The sequence below is a fragment of the Hyla sarda genome, assembly GCF_029499605.1.
Source record: "Hyla sarda isolate aHylSar1 chromosome 2 unlocalized genomic scaffold, aHylSar1.hap1 SUPER_2_unloc_6, whole genome shotgun sequence".
Classification (NCBI taxonomy): Eukaryota; Metazoa; Chordata; class Amphibia; order Anura; family Hylidae; genus Hyla; species Hyla sarda.
In genome coordinates this window covers 252,834-278,790 of record NW_026607613.1, presented here as the reverse complement: position 1 = coordinate 278,790, position 25,957 = coordinate 252,834, and the positions used below count along the sequence as shown (strand labels likewise).

Sequence of the window (25,957 nt, the reverse complement as noted above, 5' to 3'; positions counted from 1 at the left end):
GGTCCAGGGGATTATGGAAAGAGGATATGCTCCACTGTTAGGAGGAGGGGGGTCAGAGAAAAGGGAATATTTAATGAGGGTCTGCAGCAGGGACGTGCACACATAGGAGTGAAAGGGGGCTGGAGCCCCTGCCCTTTTCCTCACCTGCCCCTCTAGTGCCCTCACAAAAGGAGGTGCAGACTCAGGCTGACAAGTGAAGTAAAAAGGATCCATTGCTGGAGATTTGTATGTGGTTTAATGGAGGGTGCTGTGCCCTCCCTGCAGCAAGGGGGCGCCACTCACCGTGTCATTATCTGCCATTTCTTTGCTTCTCTCCACACGGAGGAGACAGGAGCAGAGGAGGCAGAGGGAGGCCCCGCCCACAACATGTCCGGCCACAAACCAGTCTAAGCAGCCCTTACTGTAAGTAACTGTAAATATATGTGAGTGATTGTATGTCAGTGTGTGTGTATATATATATATGTGAGTGATTGTATGTCAGTGTGTGTATATGTATATATGTGAGTGATTGTATGTCAGTGTGTGTATATGTATATATGTGAGTGATTGTATGTCAGTGTGTGTATATGTATATATGTGAGCGATTGTATGTCAGTGTGTGTGTGTATATATGTGAGTGATTGTATGTCAGTGTGTGTGTGTGTATATATGTGAGTGATTGTATGTCAGTGTGTGTATATGTATATATGTGAGTGATTGTATGTCAGTGTGTGTATATGTATATATGTGAGTGATTGTATGTCAGTGTGTGTATGTATATATATGTGAGTGATTGTATGTCAGTGTGTGTGTATATATATGTGAGTGATTGTATGTCAGTGTGTGTATGTATATATGTGAGTGATTGTATGTCAGTGTGTGTATATGTATATATGTGAGTGATTGTATGTCAGTGTGTGTATATGTATATATGTGAGTGATTGTATGTCAGTGTGTGTGTATATGTATATATGTGAGTGATTGTATGTCAGTGTGTGTGTGTGTGTGTATATATGTGAGTGATTGTATGTCAGTGTGTGTATGTATATATGTGAGTGATTGTATGTCAGTGTGTGTGTGTATGTATATATGTGAGTGATTGTATGTCAGTGTGTGTATATGTATATATGTGAGTGATTGTATGTCAGTGTGTGTGTATATGTATATATGTGAGTGATTGTATGTCAGTGTGTGTGTATGTATATATGTGAGTGATTGTATGTCAGTGTGTGTATGTATATATGTGAGTGATTGTATGTCAGTGTGTGTATATGTATATATGTGAGTGATTGTATGTCAGTGTGTGTGTGTGTATATATGTGAGTGATTGTATGTCAGTGTGTGTATATGTATATATGTGAGTGATTGTATGTCAGTGTGTGTATATGTATATATGTGAGTGATTGTATGTCAGTGTGTGTGTATGTATATATGTGAGTGATTGTATGTCAGTGTGTGTGTATGTATATATGTGAGTGATTGTATGTCAGTGTGTGTATGTATATATGTGAGTGATTGTATGTCAGTGTGTGTGTATGTATATATGTGAGTGATTGTATGTCAGTGTGTGTGTGTATATGTATATATGTGAGTGATTGTATGTCAGTGTGTGTATATGTATATATGTGAGTGATTGTATGTCAGTGTGTATATGTATATATGTGAGTGATTGTATGTCAGTGTGTGTGTGTGTGTATATATGTGAGTGATTGTATGTCAGTGTGTGTGTATGTATATATGTGAGTGATTGTATGTCAGTGTGTGTATGTATATATGTGAGTGATTGTATGTCAGTGTGTGGATATGTATATATGTGAGTGATTGTATGTCAGTGTGTGTGTGTGTATGTATATATGTGAGTGATTGTATGTCAGTGTGTATATGTATATATGTGAGTGATTGTATGTCAGTGTGTGTATGTATATATGTGAGTGATTGTATGTCAGTGTGTGTATATGTATATATGTGAGTGATTGTATGTCAGTGTGTGTGTGTGTATATATGTGAGTGATTGTATGTCAGTGTGTGTATGTATATATGTGAGTGATTGTATGTCAGTGTGTGTATGTATATATGTGAGTGATTGTATGTCAGTGTGTGTATATGTATATATGTGAGTGATTGTATGTCAGTGTGTGTATGTATATATGTGAGTGATTGTATGTCAGTGTGTGTATATGTATATATGTGAGTGATTGTATGTCAGTGTGTGTATATGTATATATGTGAGTGATTGTATGTCAGTGTGTGTGTATGTATATATGTGAGCAAGTGAATCTATGTGTGTATGTATGTGTATTAGTGTTGAGCGGCATAGGCCATATTCGAATTCGCGAATATTCGCGAATATATGGACGAATATTCGTAATATTTGCGAATATTCGCATATTCGTAATATTCTCGTTTTATTTTCGCATATGCGAATATTTGTGTGCGCGAAAATTAACATATGCGAAAATTAGCATATACAAAAATCAGCATAAGCGAAAATTCGTATATGCGAAAATCAGCATATGCATATTTTCGCATATGCGAACATTCGCACGCCAGTCTCACATAGTAGGATTAGAGCCTTCTTTACACCACACAAGCTGGAAGATGTATATATGTGTGTATGTATGTGTATATGTGTGTATGTATATGTGTGTGTATGTATGTATATATGTGTGTGTGTGTGTGTGTATGTATGTATGTATGTATGTATGTGTGTATATGTGTGTGTGTGTATGTATATGTATGTATATATGTATGTGTGTATGTATATATGTGTGTATGTGTGTGTATGTATGCATGTATGTGTGTGTATATGTGTATGTATGTGTGTGCATGTATATATGTGTGTATGTATATATGTGTGTGTGTATATATGTGTGTATGTATGTGTGTGTATATATATATATGTGAGCAAGTGAATCTGTCTGTGTATGTGTATGTATGTATGTATATAAGTGTGTGTGTGTGTATATATATATATATATATATATATATATATATATATATGAGCAAGTAAATCTATGTATGTGTGTGTATATCTGTGAGTGATTGTATGTGTGTACCTGTATGTATGATGTGCCTATTGGCTATATCTTTTAGTATATATTCCATGTTGTATGTATGTGTCAGTGTCTCTATGTATGTGTATATATTACCTATGTACTGTATGTGTGTATATTACCTATGTACTGTATGTGTGTATATTACCTATGTACTGTATGTGTGTATATTACCCATGTACTGTATATGACCTATGTACTGTATGTGTGTATATTACCTATGTACTGTATGTGTGCATATTACCTATGTACTGTATGTGTGTATATTACCTATGTACTGTATGTGTGTATATTACCTATGTACTGTATGTGTGTATATTACCTATGTACTGCATGTGTGTATATTACCTATGTACTGTATGTGTGTATATTACCTATATACTGTATGTGTGTATATTACCTATGCACTGTATGTGTGTATATTACCTATGTACTGCATGTGTGTATATTACCTATGTACTGCATGTGTGTATATTACCTATGTACTGTATGTGTATATATTACCTATGTACTGTATGTGTGTATATTACCTATGTACTGTATGTGTGTATATTACCTATGTACTGCATGTGTGTATATTACCTATGTACTGCATGTGTGTATATTACCTATGTACTGTATGTGTGTATATTACCTATGTACTGTATGTGTGTATATTACCTATGTACTGTATGTGTGTATATTACCTATGTACTGTATGTGTGTATATTACCTATATACTGTATGTGTGTATATTACCTATGTACTGCATGTGTGTATATTACCTATATACTGTATGTGTGTATATTACCTATGCACTGTATGTGTGTATATTACCTATGTATTGTATGTGTGTATATTACCTATATACTGTATGTGTGTATATTACCCATGTACTGTATGTGTGTATATTACCCATGTACTGTATGTGTGTATATTACCTATGTACTGTATGTGTGTATATTACCCATGTACTGTATGTGTGTATATTACCTATGTACTGTATGTGTGTATATTACCTATGTACTGTATGTGCCTTTATGTTATGTGCTTGTATTTATTGTATGAAGCACATTATTAGGAAATTAATAGAGGAATGTAAGCACAGTATATAGGGAATTTATGGAAGCACAGCATATATTTCATTATATTGGAACATTATATTTTTATGTATGCTGGCACTGTGTGTAGATCCTTAGGGTGCGTTCACGTGTGCCTATTTTTGCTGCAGATTTTGCTTCTCATTGACAATGGGAAGAGAAATCTGCTAAAGCAAATCTGCAGCAGATCTGCAGCAGAAAATACGCACGTGTGAATGCACCCTTAGTGGTGGCACAGTATAGTTAAATCATAGTGGCACAGTATATAGTTCATTAATGGTGGCACAGTATATAGGGAATTAATAGATGAATGGTGGCACAGTATATAGTTCATTAATGGTGGCACAGTATATAGGGAATTAATAGATGAATGGTGGCACAGTATATAGGGAATTAATAGATGAATGGTGGCACAGTATATAGTTCATTAATGGTGGCACAGTATATAGGGAATTAATAGATGAATGGTGGCACAGTATATAGTTCATTAATGGTGGCACAGTATATAGGGAATTAATAGATGAATGGTGGCACAGTATATAGGGAATTAATAGATGAATGGTGGCACAGTATATAGTTCATTAATAGTGGCACAGTATATAGTTCATTAATAGTGGCACAGTATATAGTTCATTAATAGTGGCAAAGTATATAGGGAATTAATAGATGAATGGTGGCACAGTATATAGGGAATTGATAGATGAATGGTGGCACAGTATATAGGGAATTAATAGATGAATGGTGGCACAGTATATAGTTCATTAATAGTGGCACAGTATATAGTTAATTAATAGTGGCACAGTATATAGGGAATTAATAGATGAATGGTGGCACAGTATATAGTTAATTAATAGTGGCACAGTATATATGGAATTAATAGATGAATGATGGCACAGTATATAGGGAATTAATAGATGAATGGTGGCACAGTATATAGTTCATTAATGGTGGCACAGTATATAGGGAATTAATAGATGAATGGTGGCACAGTATATAGTTCATTAATGGTGGCACAGTATATAGGGAATTAATAGATCAATGGTGGCACAGTATATAGGGAATTAAGGGGAGGTACGGTATATAATTAAAGGGAAACTGACAGGCTGTTTACTCGCACTAAACCCAATATACTAGGTTACAGTGCAGTATACAAAAATTGGTCTTTCCATTTTCTAGGTATTGCCCCACATTGCTAGTATGCGAAGTCAGTCTTGTGCGCAATGGAGGCGGAGCTTCCCTGCCTCCATCCTGTATGCTGTGCTATGCCTCGCCATCTTTGTATATTTATAATTATTTTTTTTTGCCAACTCTAGTATATTGTAGACTGTAAGCATATATTAGTGTGGTGTCCATCTCTTCAGTGTAAGAACCAGAGCTGTGTGGAGATTCCTGCATAAGGTGGGTGATTGGTGATGGGTGCTGGGTGATTGGTGCTGGGTGATTGGTGCTGGGTGATTTGTGCTGGGTGATTGGTGCTGGGTGATTGGTGCTGGGTAATGGGTGCTGGGTAATGGGTGCTGAGTGATTGGTGCTGGGTGATTGGTGCTGGGTGATTGGTGCTGGGTGATTGGTGCTGGGTGATTGGTGCTGTATGATTGGGGATGGGTGATGGGTGCTGGGTGATTGGGGATGGGTGATGGGTGATTGGGGATGGGTGCTGGGTGATTGGTGCTAGATGATTGGGGATGGGTGATGGGTGCTGGGTTATTGGTGATGGGTGCTGGGTGATTGGTGCTGGGTGATTGGTGATGGGTGCTGGGTGATTGGTGCTAGGTGATTGGGGATGGGTGCTGGGTGATTGGTGCTAGGTGATTGGGGATGGGTGCTGGGTGATTGGTGCTGGGTGATTGGGGATGGGTGATTGGTGATGGGTGCTGGGTTCTGTCATATAGAGCTCAGGTGGGGGCATATAGGGGGAGATTTATTAAAACCTTTGCAGAGGAAAATCCTTCCGCAAAATGATCTGATTGGTTGCTATGGGCGACTGCACTGCTCTTTCTCTGCACAGGTTTGATAAATCTCCTCTATAATACAGTATATTATAGGGCAGCTGTCATATCTTTTCTGTAAATAAGACTGACAGCACAGCCAAAGTGTATATACACATGGCAGACCTTCATAGAAACTGTTCTTGACTCGATTTTACAAAAACACCAACTTTTATGGGGGCTAAGAATGTCGAGAAAGCCTGGCGGGAGTCCACTGTGTCCCTGGGCCGCAACACATCTGCCCATTAAGTCTGGTAGACGTTTTTTAAATTATGAAAAGTGCCCTCTTTTTTACTTGAGCCCCTGCCCTTCAAAATGTCTGTGCACGTCCCTGGTCTGCAGGGCAAAGCACAGGGGGCATTATATGTGAAGAGCACATGACAGGGGGGCCCCCTGTCCTGTGCCCTTCACATATAATGCCCCCTGTGCTGTGCCCCTCACATAATGCCCCCTGTCCTGTGCCCTTCACATATAATGCCCCCTGTGCTGTGTGCCCCACACATATAATTTATATGTGTGGCACAGCACAGGGGGCATTATGTGAGGGGCACAACACAGGGGACATTATATGTGAGGGGCACAGCACAGGGGGAATTATATGTGAGGGGCACAGGACAGGGGGGCATTATATCATATAATGCCCCCTGTGCTGTGCCTCTCACCTAATGCCCCCTGTGCCGTGCCACACATATAAATTATATGTGTGGGGCACACAGCAGAGGGGGCATTATATGTGTGGGGCACAGCACAGGGGGGCATTATATGATATAATGCCCCCCTGTGCTGTGCCCCTCACATATAATGCCCCCTGTGCTGTGCCCCTCACATATAATGCCCCCTGTGCTGTGCCCCTCACATATAATGCCCCCTGTGCTGTGCCACACATATAAATTATATGTGTGGGGCACAGCACAGGGGGCATTATATGTGTGGGGCACAGCACAGGGGGGCATTATATGATATAATGCCCCCTGTTATGTACCCCACACTTATAATGCCCCCTGTGCTGTGCCCCTCACATATATTGCCCCCTGTGCTGTTCCCCTCACATATATTGCCCCCTGTGCTGTTCCCCTCACATATATTGCCCCCTGTGCTGTGCCCCTCACATATAATGCCCCCTGAGTGGACAGGACATGGGGCTTTATATGTGAAGGGCACAGCACAGGGGGCATTATATGTGAGGGGCGCATGATAAGGGCATTATATGTGGGGGACGCATGATGGGGGCTTTATATATGAGGGGCGCATGATGGATGCATTATATGTGAGGGGCAAAGAATGGGGGCATTATATGTGAAGGGCACAGCACAGGGGGCATTAAATGTGTGGGGCACATGATAGGAGCATTCTATGTGAGGGGCACAGCACAGAGGGCATTATTATGTGGGGGAACAGGACGGGTCATATTATATGTAGGGGCACAAGATGGGGCATTATTACTATATGTGAAGGCACAGAGTGTTTTGCCTTTCAGAAGTATAGTGTATATTGTGAGGAATTTCTGGGGTGGTACGTTTTTTAGGGGCCACAATACATTACGTCATTTTACTCAGAGGGTAGTTACAGCACAGCAAGTTATATTCAGAGAATGCACTGTGTGGTAGTATTATATTTAGAGGGCACAGTGTGTGTTAGTATTATATTCAGTGGGTACAGTGTGTGATAGTATTATATTTAGAGGGTGCAGCGTGTGATAGTATTATATTCAGAGGGTGCAGTGTTTGGTAGTATTACATTTAGAGGGCACAGTGTGTGGTAGTATTATATTCAGAGGGTACAGTGTATGGTGGTATTATATTCAGAGGGTACAGTGTGTTGTATATTCAGGGGGTACAGTATGTCAGAATTATATTAGGAGGGTGTGTGCCAGTATTATATTCAAAGAATACAGTGTTTGGCAGTATTATAATAATTATTGTTTTCATATAGAGGATCAGAATGCGTTGGCATAGTGAGGAGACGTCTGGGCATCAAGTTCTGCAGAGAGAAGATTTAGCTGGAACAAATCCTGGCGGTATTTACCATCTGAATTAGATAAGGAAAGACTATAGAGAAGACGTCACCTGTAATCACTGATATCATAGTGTATTCTCCTCACTATAGAGAAGACGTCACCTGTAATCACTGATCTCTATAGTGAGGAGAATACACAATGATATCAGTGATTACAGGTGAAGTCTTCTCTATAGTGAGGAGAATACACAATGATAAGACGTCACCTGTAGTCACTGATATCACTGCGTATTCTCCTCACTATAGAGCCTTAGCACTTTCCCATTCTGTGGCAATTGGTATATTTGATTATTATTCTGACATATGAGCACGGCCTAAGAGTCTTAAACAAGGTTAGGACTGTATGATACATTTAATAATATTGTAAGTTCCGTAATCTTCTGTCCGCCAACACAAAATGCTCTAATAGCGCCTCTCCCGAGACGCGACTCTGGATCCGCCCCTGCTCCCAGCATGCCCTGACAGCCGAAGGCTGAGAGTTGTAGTTTTGCAACAGGTGGGCAGCCACAGGGGATCGGTGTTGCAGTATGTCAATCTAGGGCCATGGTGTCTGATCTTGAACTGGCAGCAGGAGCCACGACCACTTTAAATCAATGGCTGATGGGACGTCTGACTAGTGACATCCTTCGCTCCAGACCGCAACGTCAGGGACATCATTCGTCAGACGTCCCGGCGGCCAGCGCTGCTCATTGAGCCTACCGGAGTAGCATTGATCTATGTAAGAAACCCATGGGCCCAGGCTGTTGGGGCCACCAAATGATATTACTTATACAGAATATCTGGTTAGGAGAAACAAATATAACGCACCCACAGGGAGTAGCGCCATTTTAATAAAAATTGTCAAAAACCTTAGATAACAGTCATACAGAATGTATTAGAAAGCTTTTTTGATTTTCAGCCAATCAGAGAGCAGCACTACTGAAATAGAACTCCCAGGAGGTAACAGCGTGTCACACATGTGATGTCATAACCATTGTCCACCAAAGAGCAGCACTGAGCAGAAATAACACTGCTCCTGTTCATTCTCCATCAGTGAGGGGCCGGTGCTGGACACTGTGTAGGGACGCGGGAATGCAAAGTCATACACATGACTGTGACTGGTAAGTGTTACATTGTTGTGTCCAAAAGATCTTTAGTGCAGTTCCATGTGTATTTCTATGATAAACATGTAAATAATTTATCTTTTTTTTCTTATCTTAGATGCACTATCTCCAGGACATGGAGTAGCATTTCCGGACCTACAGCAAGACGTTGGATGAAGGCATAGCCCCAGAAATAACACTGGTCCTGTTCATCAGTGAGGGGCCGGTGCTGGACACTGTGTAGGGACACGGGAATGCAAAGTCATGCACATGACTGTGACTGGTAAGTGTTACATTGTTTTGTCCAAAAGGTCTTTAGTGCAGTTCCATGTGCATTTCTATGATAAACATGTAAATAATCTATCTTTTTTGTCCCCTATCTTAGATGCACTATTTCCAGGACATGGAGTAGCATTTCGGGACCTACAGCAAGACGTTGGATGAAGGCACAGGCCTAGGAATCATGCACATACACAGAAACATTTGCCCAAATTCTAGAGGTAACCTCCTTTAGTATGCCCAGAGGAAGGGCCATACAGTAGCCATGGATTCCCTACAGGTTTCCTCCCCTCTGGAGGTTTTTCCTGTCCTGAGTATTAGTTACTGTACGCTCTTTGTGAGTGATGGGAGGTTACAAAAAGTCCCCTAAACAAACATTTTAATAAATAATAAATAAAGTTCCCCTCTATTTAAACTGTTCTTTGACTTGTTCGACTCATTTATTTATTTCTGTGTGTGAAAATAGAGTTAGCAAAACATGGATGACCAAAGCTGCTCTCCTGCACGATCTGCATAATGCGGTGCGGAGAGAGGCAACTGGTGCTGGGTGGTGCAGTTTATGAGGCAAACGTAGAACACCCAGCAAGTTCCATGCACAAGCCTTTTTCTGATGAATGGGACTCATGCAGGGAACTTGCTAGGGGTCATACGGTTGCAAAGGATCAACTTTTGGGTACATGAACTGTCCCTTAAAGGGGTACTCCGCCTCTAGATATCTTATCCCCTATGTAAAGGATAGGGGATAAGATGTCTGATCAAGGGGATCCTGCTGCTGGGACCCCAGCAATCTCCATGCAGCAACCAAAATTCTTAATAGTATGTTTAGATCACTGGTTCCTGTGGTGGGATTCGTGACATCATGTCACACCTTCTTGTGACATCACACCACCTCCCATAGACATAAATGGAAAGGGTGTGGCGTGAGGTCACGACCCGCACCACGAGAACCCAGAGTTCTAAATATATTATTTGGAACGCCGGGTGCTGCATGAAGATCACGGGGGTCCCAGTGATCAGTCATCTTTTGTCCTATCCTTAAGGTAGGGGATAAGATATCTAGGGGCGGAGTACCACTTTAAGGAATTAGAGAGTGTAGGCATGCCTTACAAGCAGGTAGAAAAAGAACAGCTGGGAGAAATGACAGGACACAAAGCAATGTTTGGCTGGGACCGATTTTGGGTGTGTTCTGGCCAATTAAAGGAGAACTATGACAAAAATTAACTTATCCCCTATCCATGGGTTATGGGATAAGTAGCTGATCGTGGGGGGTCCCCCTGCAATACCTGGGATGAGACCCGTCGCTCAGTGAGAAGCGCTCGCTGCAGACGTCAAATCTCAATTTCCCTGGACCCCCCCCCCTTCCTTCATGTCCACCACAGACGCCCCCAGACTGCTGTCTCTTACAGAGTTTTATGCCCAGAAATGGTTGGCTACTCACTTTGTCAGTAGATTCTCATCCTAAATATGAAGACAATCGGGGAAATGTACCTGTGGAGAGGAAATGTTGTCCAGTTGCTCTTAGCAACCAATCAGATCACTTCTTTTATTTTTCTTGTAGTGGGGTTGTAGTACTTTCATTTTTACAGTTCCCCTATAACTCTGCAGCTTCGGTAGAAGTATGAGGCTCAGCCTTAGAGTCAGTGTATCTGGCTGCTCCGGTGTTCTTCTATTTTACAGCCTGGACCCTGTTCTCCTCCACACTGGTCCCTGTGGTCCGGTCAGATGGTTCTGGACTGGGGCTGAATGGTTGCTTGAGGGATTTAGTGGCAGATTTTTTGGGACTTCAGTTGTTGGATGACCTCTCTCTCTTCAGTGGCTGCTGATATTCGTAGTGCAGAATTTACAGGTGTTACGTTAAAGGGGTACTCCGGGGGAAAACATTTTTATTTATTTTTTTAATCAACTGGTGCCAGAAAGTTAAACAGATTTGTAAATTACTTCTTAAAAATCTTAATCCTTACAGTACTTATCAGCTGTCGTATGCTACAAAGGAAGTTGTATAGTTCTTTTCGGTCTGACTACAGTGCTCTCTGTGAGTAGGAGCAAATCTCCATAGTAAACGTCTCCTACTCCGGACAGTTCCTGACATGGACAGAGGTGTCAGCAGAGAGCAATGTGGTCAGACTGGAAAGAAATCCTTGCGATTTGCGCCTATTCCTGGTCATACGGGTCTATTGTCCTTAAGGTGAAAAAGGGCTCGGTCCTTAAGGGGTTAAGGACCCAGGGCGTATCCATACGCCCGAGGGAATTTCATTCTCCGCCGCGCGCTGGGCAGGGACCGGGCCGGGGTGACTGCTGATATCAATCAGCAGGCACCCTGCGCAAATGCCCAGGGGGGTCATCAGACCCCCCCATCGGCGATCGGCGCAAATTGCAAGTGAATTCACACTTGCGATTTGCGCCGATTCCGGGTCATACGGATCTATTGTGACCCGGTGACCCGGAATAGAAGGGGGATTGCGGTTGTCTAAGACACCCACGATCCCCCTGTAGGCATAGGAGTGGGGTGGCAGGGTTGCCACCTCTCCTATCCCTGCTATTGGTCTGCTATTGATCGTCAGAGGTGGCCACCAATAGCAGACCGAGGGCGGGGGGGGTTAACTTTTGTTTTCCCCGTCTTGCCCACCCACAATAGGCGGGGCAGAATGGGGAACCGAAGGGGATCGGGCGCCGACGTCCACTTACCCATCCGGAGGCTGCGGCGACGTTGGGGACCGGGCGCCGACGTCCACTTACCCGTCCGGAGGCTGCGGCGATGCAAGGATAGAATGAACAGAAAAGGTGGTGGAGTCTGTCTGTATGTAAGAAGTGGTATGAAAGTCAGTGTGAACGATGCCATAGTGTGTGATGATTTTGAGGAGGTGGAATCACTGTGGGTAGAATTACAAAAGGAGGGAAATACTGAAAAAATAATATTTGGGGTAATCTACAGACCCCCTAATATCACTGAAGAGATAGAAATTCGGCTTCATAAACAAATAGAGAAGGCCGCCCGGGCAGGTACAGTGGTAATAATCGGAGATTTTAACTATCCAGATATAGACTGGGGTCCGGGGTTGGCTAAAACTACAAAGGGGCGACAATTCCTAAATTTATTGCAGGATAATTTTATGGGCCAGTTTGTGGAGGACCCAACAAGAAGTGATGCCTTGTTGGATCTGATCATTTCCAACATCGCAGAGCTGGTTGCAGGGGCGGACATATCACTTGTTCAGCCGGTTCGGCTGCACAGGGGCCCAGCGTGTTAGGGGGCCCACCTAGTGGCCCAGGTCACAGCCTGGGCCTCACAGTCTGGGCCCCTGCAGGGCCCCCTGCCAGTACTTCATGCTAAATGCTGCAGCAACAGGTCCCGGACCTGCCGCTGACAGCAGTCCTTTACCTTTAAACCGGCCGGGCGAGACGGACAGGCAGGGACGCCATCAGGGGGGTACAACCGGTACCCCAGTAAGGGGCCCGGACCCTCAGGGAGGCCCTACTGGCCCCAACACTCTTTCTTGCGAGTCAGTGAGTGACTGTCACTCACTGACAGCTGGGGGGGGCATCACTATACACTGACTGACTACATCACATTCTTTTTTCTTATGTTCCAGCCCTGCCCTGTCTGTTGCCCAGACTGGCCAGCGGGGGCTGGAGCAAGAGGGTGCGCCGTCCGGAGGGCAGAACTCTTTCACTTTATAATGTCAGGGGCTGCAGTTGGTATGAGACATGCCTGTGCGCGGCTCTCAGTTACCAGCAGGGCCTGATAGTAGCAGCTGGCCAGTGATGTCACCTCATGTGTCCCTCCTCTTCCTGCCCACTGCCTGCAATAGAGGAGCGGAGCAGCAGACTACACTGCACACAGGTACTTACTTGTATGGGGGCAGTGTATGATGTGTGTGTGTGTGTGTGTGTGTGTGCAGTGCATGTGTGTATGGGGGCAGTGTATGATGGCTGTGTGTGTGTGTGTTTGTGTGTGTGTATGGGGGCAGTGTATGATGGCTGTGTGTGTGTGTATGTATGTATGGGGGCAGTGCATGTGTGTATGGGGGCAGTGTATGATGGCTGTGTGTGTGTGTGTGTGTATGGGGGCAGTATATGATGGCTGTGTGTGTGTGTATGTATGTATGGGGGCAGTGCATGTGTGTATGGGGGCAGTGTATGATGGCTGTGTGTGTGTGTGTATGGGGGCAGTGTATGATGGCTGTGTGTGTGTGTGTATGGGGGCAGTGGATGATGGCTGTGTGTGTGTGTGTGTGTGTATGGGGGCAGTGTATGATGGCTGTGTGTGTGTGTATGTATGTATGGGGGCAGTGCATGTGTGTATGGGGGCAGTGTATGATGGCTGTGTGTGTGTGTGTATGGCGGCAGTGTATGATGGTTGTGTGTGTGTATGTATATATGGGGGCAGTGCATGTGTGTATGGGGGCAGTGTATGATGGCTGTGTGTGTGTGTGTGTGTGTATGGGGGCAGTGTATGTTGGCTGTGTGTGTGTATGTGTGTGTATGGGGGCAGTGTATGATGGCTGTGTGTGTGTGTGTATGTATGTATGGGGGCAGTGTATGATGGCTGTGTGTGTGTATGGGGGCAGTGTATGATGGCTGCGTGTGTGTGTATGTATGTATGGGGGCAGTGTATGATGGCTGTGTGTGTGTGTATATGGGGGCAGAGTATGTGTGTGTGATGGCTGTGTGTGTATAAAGGGGCAGTGTGTGTATAAAGCAGCTGTGTATGTGTATATAGAAGCTGTGTATGTGTATATTGAAGCTGTGTATGTGTATATAGAAGCTGTGTATGTGTATATAGAAGCTGTGTATGTGTATGATGGCCATGTGTGTATATAGAGGCAGTGTATTTATTTATGGCCATGTGTGTATGATGGCAGTGTGTGTCTATATAGTGGCAGTGTATATGCATATAGAAGCTGTGTTTGTGTATGATGGCCATGTGTGTATAAAGGGGCAGTGTGTGTATATATAGTGGCAGTGTATGTGTATATAGTGGCTGTATATGTTTGTATGATGGCAGTGTGTGTCTATATAGTGGCAGTGTATGTGTATATAGTGGCTGTATATGTGTGTATGATGGCAGTGTGTGTCTATATAGTGGCAGTGTATGTGTATATAGTGGCTATATATGTGTGTATGATGGCAGTGTGTGTCTATATAGTGGCAGTGTTTGTGTATAGTGGCTGATATGTGTGTATGATGGCAGTGTGTGTCTATATAGTGGCAGTGTATGTGTATATAGTGGCTGTATATGTGTGTATGATGGCAGTGTGTGTCTATATAGTGGCAGTGTATGTGTATATAGTGGCTATATATGTGTGTATGATGGCAGTGTGTGTCTATATAGTGGCAGTGTATGTGTATAGTGGCTGTATATGTGTGTATGATGGCAGTGTGTGTCTAAATAGTGGCAGTGTATGTGTATATAGTGGCTATATATGTGTGTATGATGGCAGTGTGTGTCTATATAGTGTCAGTGTTTGTGTATAGTGGCTGTATATGTGTGTATGATGGCAGTGTGTGTATATAGTGGCAGTGTTTGTGTATAGTGGCTGATATGTGTGTATGATGGCAGTGTGTGTCTATATAGTGGCAGTGTATGTGTATATAGTGGCTGTATATGTGTGTATGATGGCAGTGTGTGTCTATATAGTGTCAGTGTTTGTGTATAGTGGCTGTATATGTGTGTATGATGGCAGTGTGTGTATATAGTGGCAGTGTTTGTGTATAGTGGCTGATATGTGTGTATGATGGCAGTGTGTGTCTATATAGTGTCAGTGTTTGTGTATAGTGGCTGTATATGTGTGTATGATGGCAGTGTGTGTATATAGTGGCAGTGTTTGTGTATAGCGGCTGATATGTGTGTATGATGGCAGTGTGTGTCTATATAGTGGCAGTGTATATGCATATAGAAGCTGTGTATGTGTATGATGGCAATGTGTGTATAAAGGGGCAGTGTTTGCATATAGCAGCTGTGTATGTGTGTATGATGGCTGTGTGTATATAGAGGCAGTGTATATATTTATGATGCATGTGTGTATATAGCGGCAGTGTATGTGCATATAGAAGCTGTGTATGATGGCCATGTGTGTGTGTATATAGGGGTAGTGTGTGTGTATGTGTTATGGCCGCCATCATCGTCGTGTCATATACACGCGAAGCCACATATTTATGACTGTAAATACTGTCACATCAATTCCTGATGACAGGACAGACGGAAACGTATAGAGTCTAAAAGGAAAAGGAAAAGCCAATTAGGAAGCAAAATCAGGATAACAGCTTTTGTTTCACACTAATGTGGAGGATTGTTTGTTTACTTCATGTGACTAATCTTAGAATGTGGGCATTGGGTAACTAATAGTACCTGCAGATATGAAGATGTCCTAAGAACAGTTATGTTGTATGCACTGTATGGGTTAATGCCATTCATTTGATAGCATCCAGTAAGAGACTGAGAATGTGGTCTGCCAGAGAGAGGATTTATACATTGATGTTTCGGAGTGCGCTAAAACTCTCAAAAATATACTAATAATGACTACAAAACTAACACTACTAATTCTGAATACATGCAAATACATAAAATAACTGACAAGGATTCCTGCGAGGGACATGGAACACATGATTGTATATAAGACTAACACATTGATGTTGAAAATTGGATGTTCACTCAGGCAAGTGTGCATATATGGTCGGTGTGAACAGGCAGCAAGTATTAATATGGCTACTAAGATGGTGGCCGGAAATAGCTGCAGATATGTATAAATACAGTTCTATTCACTTTCTTTTTTGATATATGGTTTTTAGAAGAAGTATTAAAAGTGAGGTTTTAAAGTCTCAGATTATGTATTCAGTGCCATATACAGTCATAATGGTAAATGTTGGCCCCCTGAAATTTTTCAAGAAAAAGAAGTATTTCTCACAGAAAAGGATTGCAGTAACACATGTTTTGTTATACACATGTGTATTCCCTTTGTGTGTATTGGAACTAAACCAAAAAAGGGAGGAAAAAAAGCAAATTGGACATAATGTCACCAAACTCTAAAAATGGTCTGGACAAAATTATTGGCACCCTTAACTTAATATTTGGTTGCACACCCTTTGGAAAAAAATAACTGAAATAAGTCGCTATCTATAACCATCAATAAGCTTCTTACACCTCTTAGCCGGAGTGTTGGACCACTCTTCCTTTGCAAACTGCTCCAGGTCTCTTATTGGAAGGCGCCTTTTCCCAACAGTAATTTAAGGATCTCTCCACAGGTGATCAATGGGATTTAGATCTGGACTCATTGCTGCCACTTCAGAACTCTCCAGCGCTTTGTTGCCATCCATTTCTGGGGGCTTTTTGACGTATGTTTGGGGTCATTGTCCTGCTGAAAGACCCAAGATTTCGAACGCAAACCCAGCTTTCTGACACTGGGCTGTACATTGCGACCCAAAATCCGTTGGTAATCCTCAGATTTCATGATGTCTTGCACACATTCAAGGCCCCCAGTGCCAGAGGCAGCAAAACAACCCCAAAACATCATTGACCCTCCACCATATTTCACTGTAGGTACTGTGTTCTTTTCTTTGTAGGCCTCATTCCGTTTTCGGTAAACAGTAGAATGATGGGCTTTACCAAAAAGCTCTATCTTGGTCTCATCTGTCCACAAGACGTTTTCCCAGAAGGATTTTGGTTAATCAAGTTCATTTTGGCAAAATGTAGTCTTGCTTTTTTATGTCTCAGTGTCAGCAGTGTGGTCCTCCTGGGTCCCCTCCATAGCGTTTCATTTCATTTAAATGTCGACTGATAGTTCCGTGCTGACTCTGATGCTCCCTGAGCCTGCAGGACAGCTTGAATATCTTTGGAACTTGTTTGGGGCTGCTTATCCACCATCAGGACTATCCTGCGTTTACACCTTTAATTAATTTTTCTCTTCCATCCATGCCCAGGGAGATTAGCTACAGTGCCATGGGTTGTAAACTTCTTGATAATGTTGCGCACTGTGGACAAAGGCAAATCTAGATATCTGGAGATAGACTTGTAACCTTGAAATTGTTCATATTTTTCCACAATTTTGGTTCTCAAGTCCTCAGACAGTTCTCTTCTCCTCTTTCTGTTGTCCATGCTTAGTGTGGCACACACAGACACCCAATGCCAAGACTAAGTGAACTTCTCTCCTTTTTATCTGCTTTCAGGTGTGATTTTGATATTGCCCACACCTGTTACTTGCCCCAGGTGAGTTTAAAGGAACATCACATGCTTGAAACAATCTTATTTATCCACAATTTTGAAAGGGTGCCAATAATTTTGTCCAGACCATTTTTGGAGTTTGGTGTGACATTATGTCCAATTTGCTTTTTTCCTCCCTTTTTGGGGGGTTAGTTCCAATACACACAAAGGGAATAAACATGTGTATAGTAAAACATGTGTTACTGCAATCCTTTTCTGTGAGAATTTTATAGAAAAATTTCAGGGGTGCCAACATTTACGGCCATGACTATATGTGTGTATTGGCGCTGTGTATGAGTATATAGAGGCTGTGTACACATATGAGGCTGTATATGTGTATTTCCTTAAGGTTGCAGGGTGTAAATGTACGTCCTGCCCCCCTCCAGTTCTATGCTTCATAACCGGTTGGTTAGAGCTGGGACATGTGGCTAATGCCAGAGTTCACCAATCAGGGTGATGTCCAGCATTAACCACATTAGATGCCACAATCAAAGTTCATTGCAGCATCTAAAAGTATGAAAATAGGTTGCCAGATAGCCCAGAGGAGCTGATCAGGACCACAGCAAAATTGTGGTGTCCCGATCAACTCAGCGGAGGGTACCTATCTGCCTCCGGCTCGTCTGATCTGTGCTCCGTTAGTGCAGAAAGCTTCAACAGCCTGTAGTAAGGTAGCGCCAATAACAAATTCTGTGCTATGGCACAACATTGGTAAGTATATGCAATCTAAAAATTACCTGGGGGCGGGGAGGGGTTGAAGGGGGCCTTGACCTGTGTAAGGGGCCCCAAAATTTCTGACGGCAGCCCTGATGAGAAGGACCGGGGGGGGGGGTGTGTGTCAGCTGTGTAATAATGATGAGGTGCTTAAGGTATATGGGGTGATGAGGAGACTGAGGATGGAGTGCGTTGGGTGTATGGGGGTGTTGAGGAGACTGAGGATGGAGTGCATGGGGTGATGAGGAGACTGAGGATGGAGTGCATGGGGTGTATGGGGTGATGAGGAGACTGAGGATGGAGTGCATGGGGTGATGAGGAGACTGAGGATGGAGTGAATGGGGTGATGAGGAGACTGAGGATGGGGTGTATGGGGTGATGAGGAGACTGAGGATGGGGTGCGTGGGGTATTTGGGGTGATGAGACTGAGGATGGAGTGCGTGGGGTGTATGGGATGATTCAGTGGTTGGTACAGTGGTTGGCAGTATTAATGGAGTACAGTGATTGGCAGTATTATATTAATGGAGTACAGTGGTTGGCAGTATTATATTCAGGGGTACAGTGGTTGGCAGTATTCAGGGGGTACAGTGGTTGGCAGTATTATATTCATGGGTACAGTATTTGGCAAGGTTATAATGATTATTGTCATCATACAGAGGATGAGGATCTACTGACAAATTAAGGAACCAATGATGTCCAGGTGTCAGACTCTGCAGAGAAGATGGAAGAAATCCCGGTGTCTGGACCAGATGAAGAAGAAAAGTAAAGACAACAGAGAAGACGTCACTCAGGTCAGTGATATCATTGTGTATTCTCCTAACTGTCCCATCAGAGCTGTAGTCACTGATATCATTGTGTAGTCTCCTGACTGTCCCATCAGCTGTAGTCACTTCAGACATGATGGGAGTTGCAGATTTCCAACATCTGGGGAGCCACTTGAACCAAGGTGATTGGTGGGGGTCCCATGAGTCAGACCCCCACTATAAAAATGGGCTGTTTATTTTAAAATGCCTGGGCCTATTTTTCGTCCCAGTCTGGCCCTGCCTGTAAGTCACTTCTATTACTAAGGAGCCAAGGAACCAGGGGGTGCCAAGGGGTGTCGTGCTAAGTCAAGGGGTGCGAGTGTAAAGGGGAGCACTGCCCTCTGCCTCCCAGCTAGATACGGGTCAGGCTGACCCGGGGGAGTACTCATGGGGCCTGGTCCGCACACTGAGAGGGACAGGGGCCACCCGGAGCCCACCTCAGGAGCCGTTCCATCCACCTGTGGTGGACAAGGCAAGTGGCGACACTACACGGGCGGGATAAGTGGAGGCACTCCGGTGGGGTCTAGGTACATGAGGGGGCACAGTGCCTGGGGGGGGGGGGGGGGCAGGCACATTCTTTGCACAGGGGCCTTCTGCTGTCTGTGTCCGCCCCTGGCTGGTTGGTAATATAACTGTGCGGGAAAACCTTGGTAATAGCGACCACAATATAGTTACTTTTGACTTAAAATGTAGAAAACAAAGACAGGCGGGGAAGGCAAAAACATATAACTTTAAAAAGGCAAACTTCCCTGGGCTGAGGGCTGCACTACAGGACATAGACTGGGGGGAGATGTTGTCAAATACTGATACAGAAGGTAAATGGGACATCTTTAAATCAACTCTAAATAACTATACAGCTAAATATATACCAAAGGGGAACAAATATAAACGATTAAAACTAAATCCTACATGGCTGACACATGATGTTAAAAGAGCAATAAACAACAAAAAAATTGCCTTCAAAAAATACAAATCTGATGGGTCAGCTATAACATTTAAACAGTACAAGGAGCTTAATAAAATCTGTAAAAATGTAATAAAAACAGCAAAAATTCAAAACGAGAGACAGGTGGCCAAAGAAAGCAAAACTAATCCTAAATATTTTTTTAGATATATAAATGCAAAAAAAACAAGGACAGAGCATGTAGGACCCCTTAATAATGATAATGGGGAGGTTGTCACAGGCGATCAAGAGAAGGCGGAGCTACTGAATGGGTTCTTTAGTTCTGTATACACTATGGAAGAAGGAGCTGACATTGGTCAGGTCAGTGCTGGTAACACATCATGTAATGTACTGAACTGGCTTAATGTAGAGATGGTACAAGGTAAGTTAAGTGATATAAATGTAAGCAAATCCCCAGGGCCGGATGGACTACACCCAAGAGTTCTTAGAGAGGTAAGTTCAGTAATATCTGTACCCCTGTTCATGATATTTAGAGATTCTCTGGTGTCTGGTATTGTGCCAAGGGACTGGCGCAAGGCGAATGTGGTGCCAATCTTCAAAAAGGGCTCTAGGTCTTCCCCAGGAAACTATAGACCGGTAAGTTTAACGTGCATTGTGGGTAAATTGTTTGAAGGACTTATACGGGATTACATACAGGAATACATAGGGGATAATTATATTATAAGTGATAACCAGCATGGGTTTACTAAGGATAGAAGTTGTCAAACCAATCTAATTTGCTTTTATGAAGAGGTGAGTAGAAGCCTTGACAGAGGAATGGCTGTGGATATAGTGTTTCTGGATTTTGCTAAAGCGTTTGATACTGTCCCTCATAGACGTCTGACAGGTAAGTTAAGGTCTTTGGGTTTGGAAATTTTAGTTTGTAACTGGATTGAACACTGGCTCATGGATCGTACCCAGAGAGTGGTGGTAAATGATTCGTACTCTGATTGGTCCCCGGTGATTAGTGGTGTACCCCAAGGTTCAGTACTGGGCCCGCTGCTGTTTAATTTATTCATCAATGATATAGAGGATGGTATTAACAGCTCTGTTTCTATCTTTGCAGATGACACCAAGCTTTGTAGCACGGTACAGTCTATAGAGGATGTGTATAAGTTACAAGATGACTTGGATAGACTAAGTGTCTGGGCATCCACTTGGCAAATGAGGTTCAATGTGGATAAATGTAAAGTTATGCATCTGGGTACTAATAACCTGCATGCGTCGTATGTCTTAGGGGGGATTAAACTGGCAGAGTCACTGGTAGAGAAGGATCTGGGTGTACTTGTAGAGCACAGACTACAGAATAGCATGCAATGTCAGGCTGCTGCTTCCAAGGCCGGCAGGATATTGTCATGTATAAAAAGAGGCATGGACTCAAGGGACAGGGACATAATACTCCCCCTTTATAAAGCATTGGTACGGCCTCACCTGGAATATGCTGTTCAGTTTTGGGCACCTGTCCATAAAAGGGACACTGCGGAGTTGGAAAGGGTGCAGAGACGCGCGACTAAACTAATATGGGGCATGGAACATCTTAGCTATGAGGAGCGATTAAAGGAGTTACAATTGTTTAGTCTTGAGAAGAGACGTTTAAGGGGGGATATGATAAACGTATATAAGTATATTAATGGCCCATACAAAAAATATGGAGAAAAACTGTTCCAGGTTAAACCCCCCCAAAGGACGAGGGGGCACTCCCTCCGTCTGGAGAAGAAAAAGTTTAGTCTCAAGGGGCGACACGCCTTCTTTACCGTGAGGACTGTGAATTTATGGAACGGTCTACCTCAGGAACTGGTCACAGCAGGAACAATTAACAGCTTTAAAACAGGATTAGATACATTCATGGAACAAAAGAACATTAATGCTTATGAAGAAATATAAAATCCCATCCCTTCCCCAATATCACTGTGCAGTGGTCTAAAAACTGTAGCTCTCCAGATGTTGCAAAACTGCAATTCCCAGCATGCCCAGAAAGCAAACAGCTGTCTCGGCATGCTGGGAATTGTAGTTGGGTACCTCCAGCTGTTAAAAAAACCTATAAATACGCCACTACAGCGTATAGGGTAAACCCACCCAGAATAAAAAATGTATATAATAAAATAAATAAGAAATATATTAATCTGATAAATCAATGACCATCAAATTTAATAAATATAGTTTTATTTTACAAAAAAATATATATATTATACACAAGCAAAAAAAGAGATTGATAATAATATATAGCTATATAACATACATAAAAATAGTAATCATTAGCGCAATTTGATATTGTGTATAATTGTTTAAAAAAATTAATTATATATATATATATATATATATATATATATATATATAAAAATAAATGAACTTAAAAAATGCAATAGATAGCAGGGACGGGAAAAGGATGTAAAAAAGAAAGGCGTAAATGTCGGGGTCAACTGATCACCAATGGATCATAAAAGCACCTGTTGCTATAAAATACGTGCAATGTGACACTCTGTTTAAAGCATAAAAAGTGTGTTTAACCTTAAAAATATATGCATAAGGTGCAATGTGCAACACGGAAATATAAGTGTATACAATAAATGTAAAAAAAGTAGTGCAAGAAAACAAAAAATAGGGTGCTAAAGGTGAAGGTGTCAGAATGTAAATACTTGACCCCACATGTAAAAAGAAGATAGGTTCCACGTCCCTGCGATCAGATGTTGCAAAACTGCAATCCCCAGCATGCCCAGAAAGCAAACAGCTGTCTCGGCATGCTGGGAATTGTAGTTGGGTACCTCCAGCTGTTGCATAACTACATCTCCCAGCATGCTCTTCGGTGATTAGTACATGCTGGGAGTTGTAATTTTGCAACAGCTGGAGGCACACTGGTTGGAAAATACTGAGTTAGGTAACAGAACCTAACTGAAGGTTTTCCAACCAGTGTGCCTCCAGCTGTTGCAAAAGTACAACTCCCAGCATGCACGGTCTGTCAGTACATGCTGGGAGTTGTAGTTTTGAAACAGCTGGAGGTTTGCCCCCCCCCCCATGTGAATGTACAGGGTACATTCAGATGGACAGGTTTACAGTAAATTTCCTGCTTCAAGTTTGGGGTGCGGCAAATTTTTCGCCGCAGCGGAAACACCTAGCGGGAAATTCACCGTAACACGCCAGTGTGAATGTACCCTAAAAACACTATACTACACTAACACATAATAAAGGGTAAAACACTGCATATACACCCCCTTACACTGCCCCTCCCCCCCCAATAAAAAATTAAAAAACGTCTTGTACGGCAGGGTTTCCAAAACGGAGCCTCCAGCTGTTGCAAAACAACAGCTCCCAGCATTTCTGGACAGCCACTGACTGTCCAGGCATGCTGGGAGTTTAGCAACAGCTGGAGGCACCCTGTTTGGGAATCACTGGCGTAGAATACCCCTATGTCCACGCCTGTGCAATTCCTAATTTAGTCCTCAAACGCTCATGGCGCTCTCTCACTTCGGAGCCCTGTCGTATTTCAAGGAAACAGTTTAGGGCCACATATGGGGTATCTCCGTACTCGGGAGAAATTGCACTACAAATTTTGGGGGTCTTTTTTTCCTTTTACCGTTTGTGAAAAGGAAAAGTTGGGGGCTACACCAGCCTGTTAGTGTAAAAAATAAAAAAATTTTACACTAACATGCTGGTGTTGCCCCATACTTTTTATTTCCACAAGCGGTAAAAGGAAAAAAAGACTCCCAAAGTTTGTAACGCAATTTCTCCTGAGTACGGAAATACCCCAGATGTGAGCGTAAAATGCTCTGCGGGCTCACAACAAGGCTCAGGAATGAGAGCGCACCATGTACATTTGAGGTCTAAATTGGTGATTTGCACAGGGGTGGCTGATTGTACAGCGGTTCTGACAAACGCAAAAAAAAAAAAAAATACCCACATGTGACCCTATTTTGGAAACTACACCCCTCACCGAACGTGACAAGGGGTATAATGAGCCTGAACACCCCACAGGTGTTTGACGAATTTTCATTAAAGTTGGATGGGAAAATTAAAAAAAAATAGTTTTTTTCACTAAAATGCTGGTGTTACCCTAAATTTTTCATTTTCACAAGGGAAAATCAGAAAAAAGCCCCCCCCAAATTTGTAACCCCATCTCTTCTGAGTAAGAACATACCCCATATGTGAATTTAAAGTGCTCTGCGGGCGAACTACAATGCTCAGAAGAGAAGGAGCGCCATTGGGATTTTGTAGAGAAAATTTGTCCGGAATTGAAGGCCACATGTGTTTACAAAGCCCCCATAGTGCCAGAACAATGGACCCCCGACACATATGACCCCATTTTGGAAACTACACCCCTCACATTATGTAATAAGGGGTACATTGAGAATTTACGCCCCACAGGTGTCTGACAGATTTTTGGAACAGTGGTCCGTAAAAATGAAAAATTTAATTTTTCATTTGCACAGCCCACTGTTACGAAGATCTGTGGGGTGTAAATACTCACTGCACCCCTTATTAAATTCTGTGAGGGGTGTAGTTTCCAAAATAGGATCACATGTGTGGGGGGGTCCACTGTTCTGGCACCACGGGGGGCTTTGTAAACGCACATGGCCCTGACCATTCCAAACTAATTCTCTTTCCAAAAGCTCAATGGCGCTCTTCCTCTTCTGAGCATTTTAGTTCGCCAGAACTTATACAGAAAGAAAGCCGTTCACTGCGGCATCTTGGTCATTAGATCGGTCAGAATGGTCCCAACCGGAGTGGTTGTGGTGCAAAACTGTGCAGCTAGGAAAAAAACACCAGTAAGTGCCGGCTGCATTCACCAGCACAGAAAGCCATATATACCAGCGGAAAGCCGCCACATAAATGCTGCACATGCTGTATGCCGCAACTATGCAAATATATCTAGCACAGCCTGCAGCCTGTTCACACCTATTGTGAAAACATTCATTTCAGCTGGGATTACACTTGGCGTGTTTGTCATAAAAAACACCATGCTCGCTGCGGGCACATGTTAGGTTGGAATCAATAGGGTAATATGAAACACCAGACACTAATGGGGATTTCTTCATCCTTTTATGGTGTTTTTAGGCTATCAAATCTGTGGGATGCCGAGAGCATGTTTTTTTTTTTTTTTTGGGGGGGTATTTTCTCACTATTTTTTTTTTTTATAGAAATCCTTCAGTCAAATGATGAAAGAATCACATGACTTGTAATGAGAAAAGCCAGAGGGGAAAAAAACACCAAAGAAAAAACACTTCCTATAATAATAATAATAATGATGATGATGATGATGATGCTGATGATGATAATAATAATACACATTGGGACAGATGTATGAAAACCTGTGCAGAGGTCAAGTGGACCAGTTGCCCATAGCAACCAATCAGATCGCTTCTTTCACTATTCAGAGGCCTTTTTAAAAATGAAAGAAACTACCTGATTGGTTGCTATGGGCAACTGGTCCACTTTCCCTCTTCCCTGGTTTTGATAAATCTCTAACCCCCCCCCCCCCCCCAGTGCTTTTAGCAAAAATAACACAAAGATAGCTGAGAAAAGACATGAGGGGGAAGATTTTGATGTTTGTTTTTTTTTGCAAAAAACAGAAAAAAACATCAAACAAGAATTGTGTTTGTTCCTAGGCTTAGGCTGTGATTAAAAACAACATATAAATGGTGTTTTTCAAAGCCCACATTTCTTTATTTCAGGTGCTTTTCCCCCCCTTTCGACAGACGTCTGTCCAGCTAAGCTCCGGCTCCACCATTCACTAACCCAGTGTTTTTCAACCACTGTGCCACGGCACACTAGTGTGCCGTGACATAGTGTAAGATGTGCCGCGGGAAAAACACCTGCCGGGTGTTTTTGCCGC

At 42.8% G+C, this 25,957-nt stretch overlaps 1 long non-coding RNA gene across 1 annotated transcript; it reads left to right on the top strand.

Moving 5' to 3' along the window:
* Positions 1-344: 344 nt before the first annotated feature.
* Positions 345-9,863, top strand: LOC130298383 (uncharacterized). The gene is made up of 5 exons (XR_008849769.1): positions 345-402; positions 8,032-8,116; positions 9,149-9,215; positions 9,316-9,480; positions 9,583-9,863. It is a non-coding gene; the product is annotated as an uncharacterized LOC130298383 (long non-coding RNA).
* Positions 9,864-25,957: the final 16,094 nt, after the last annotated feature.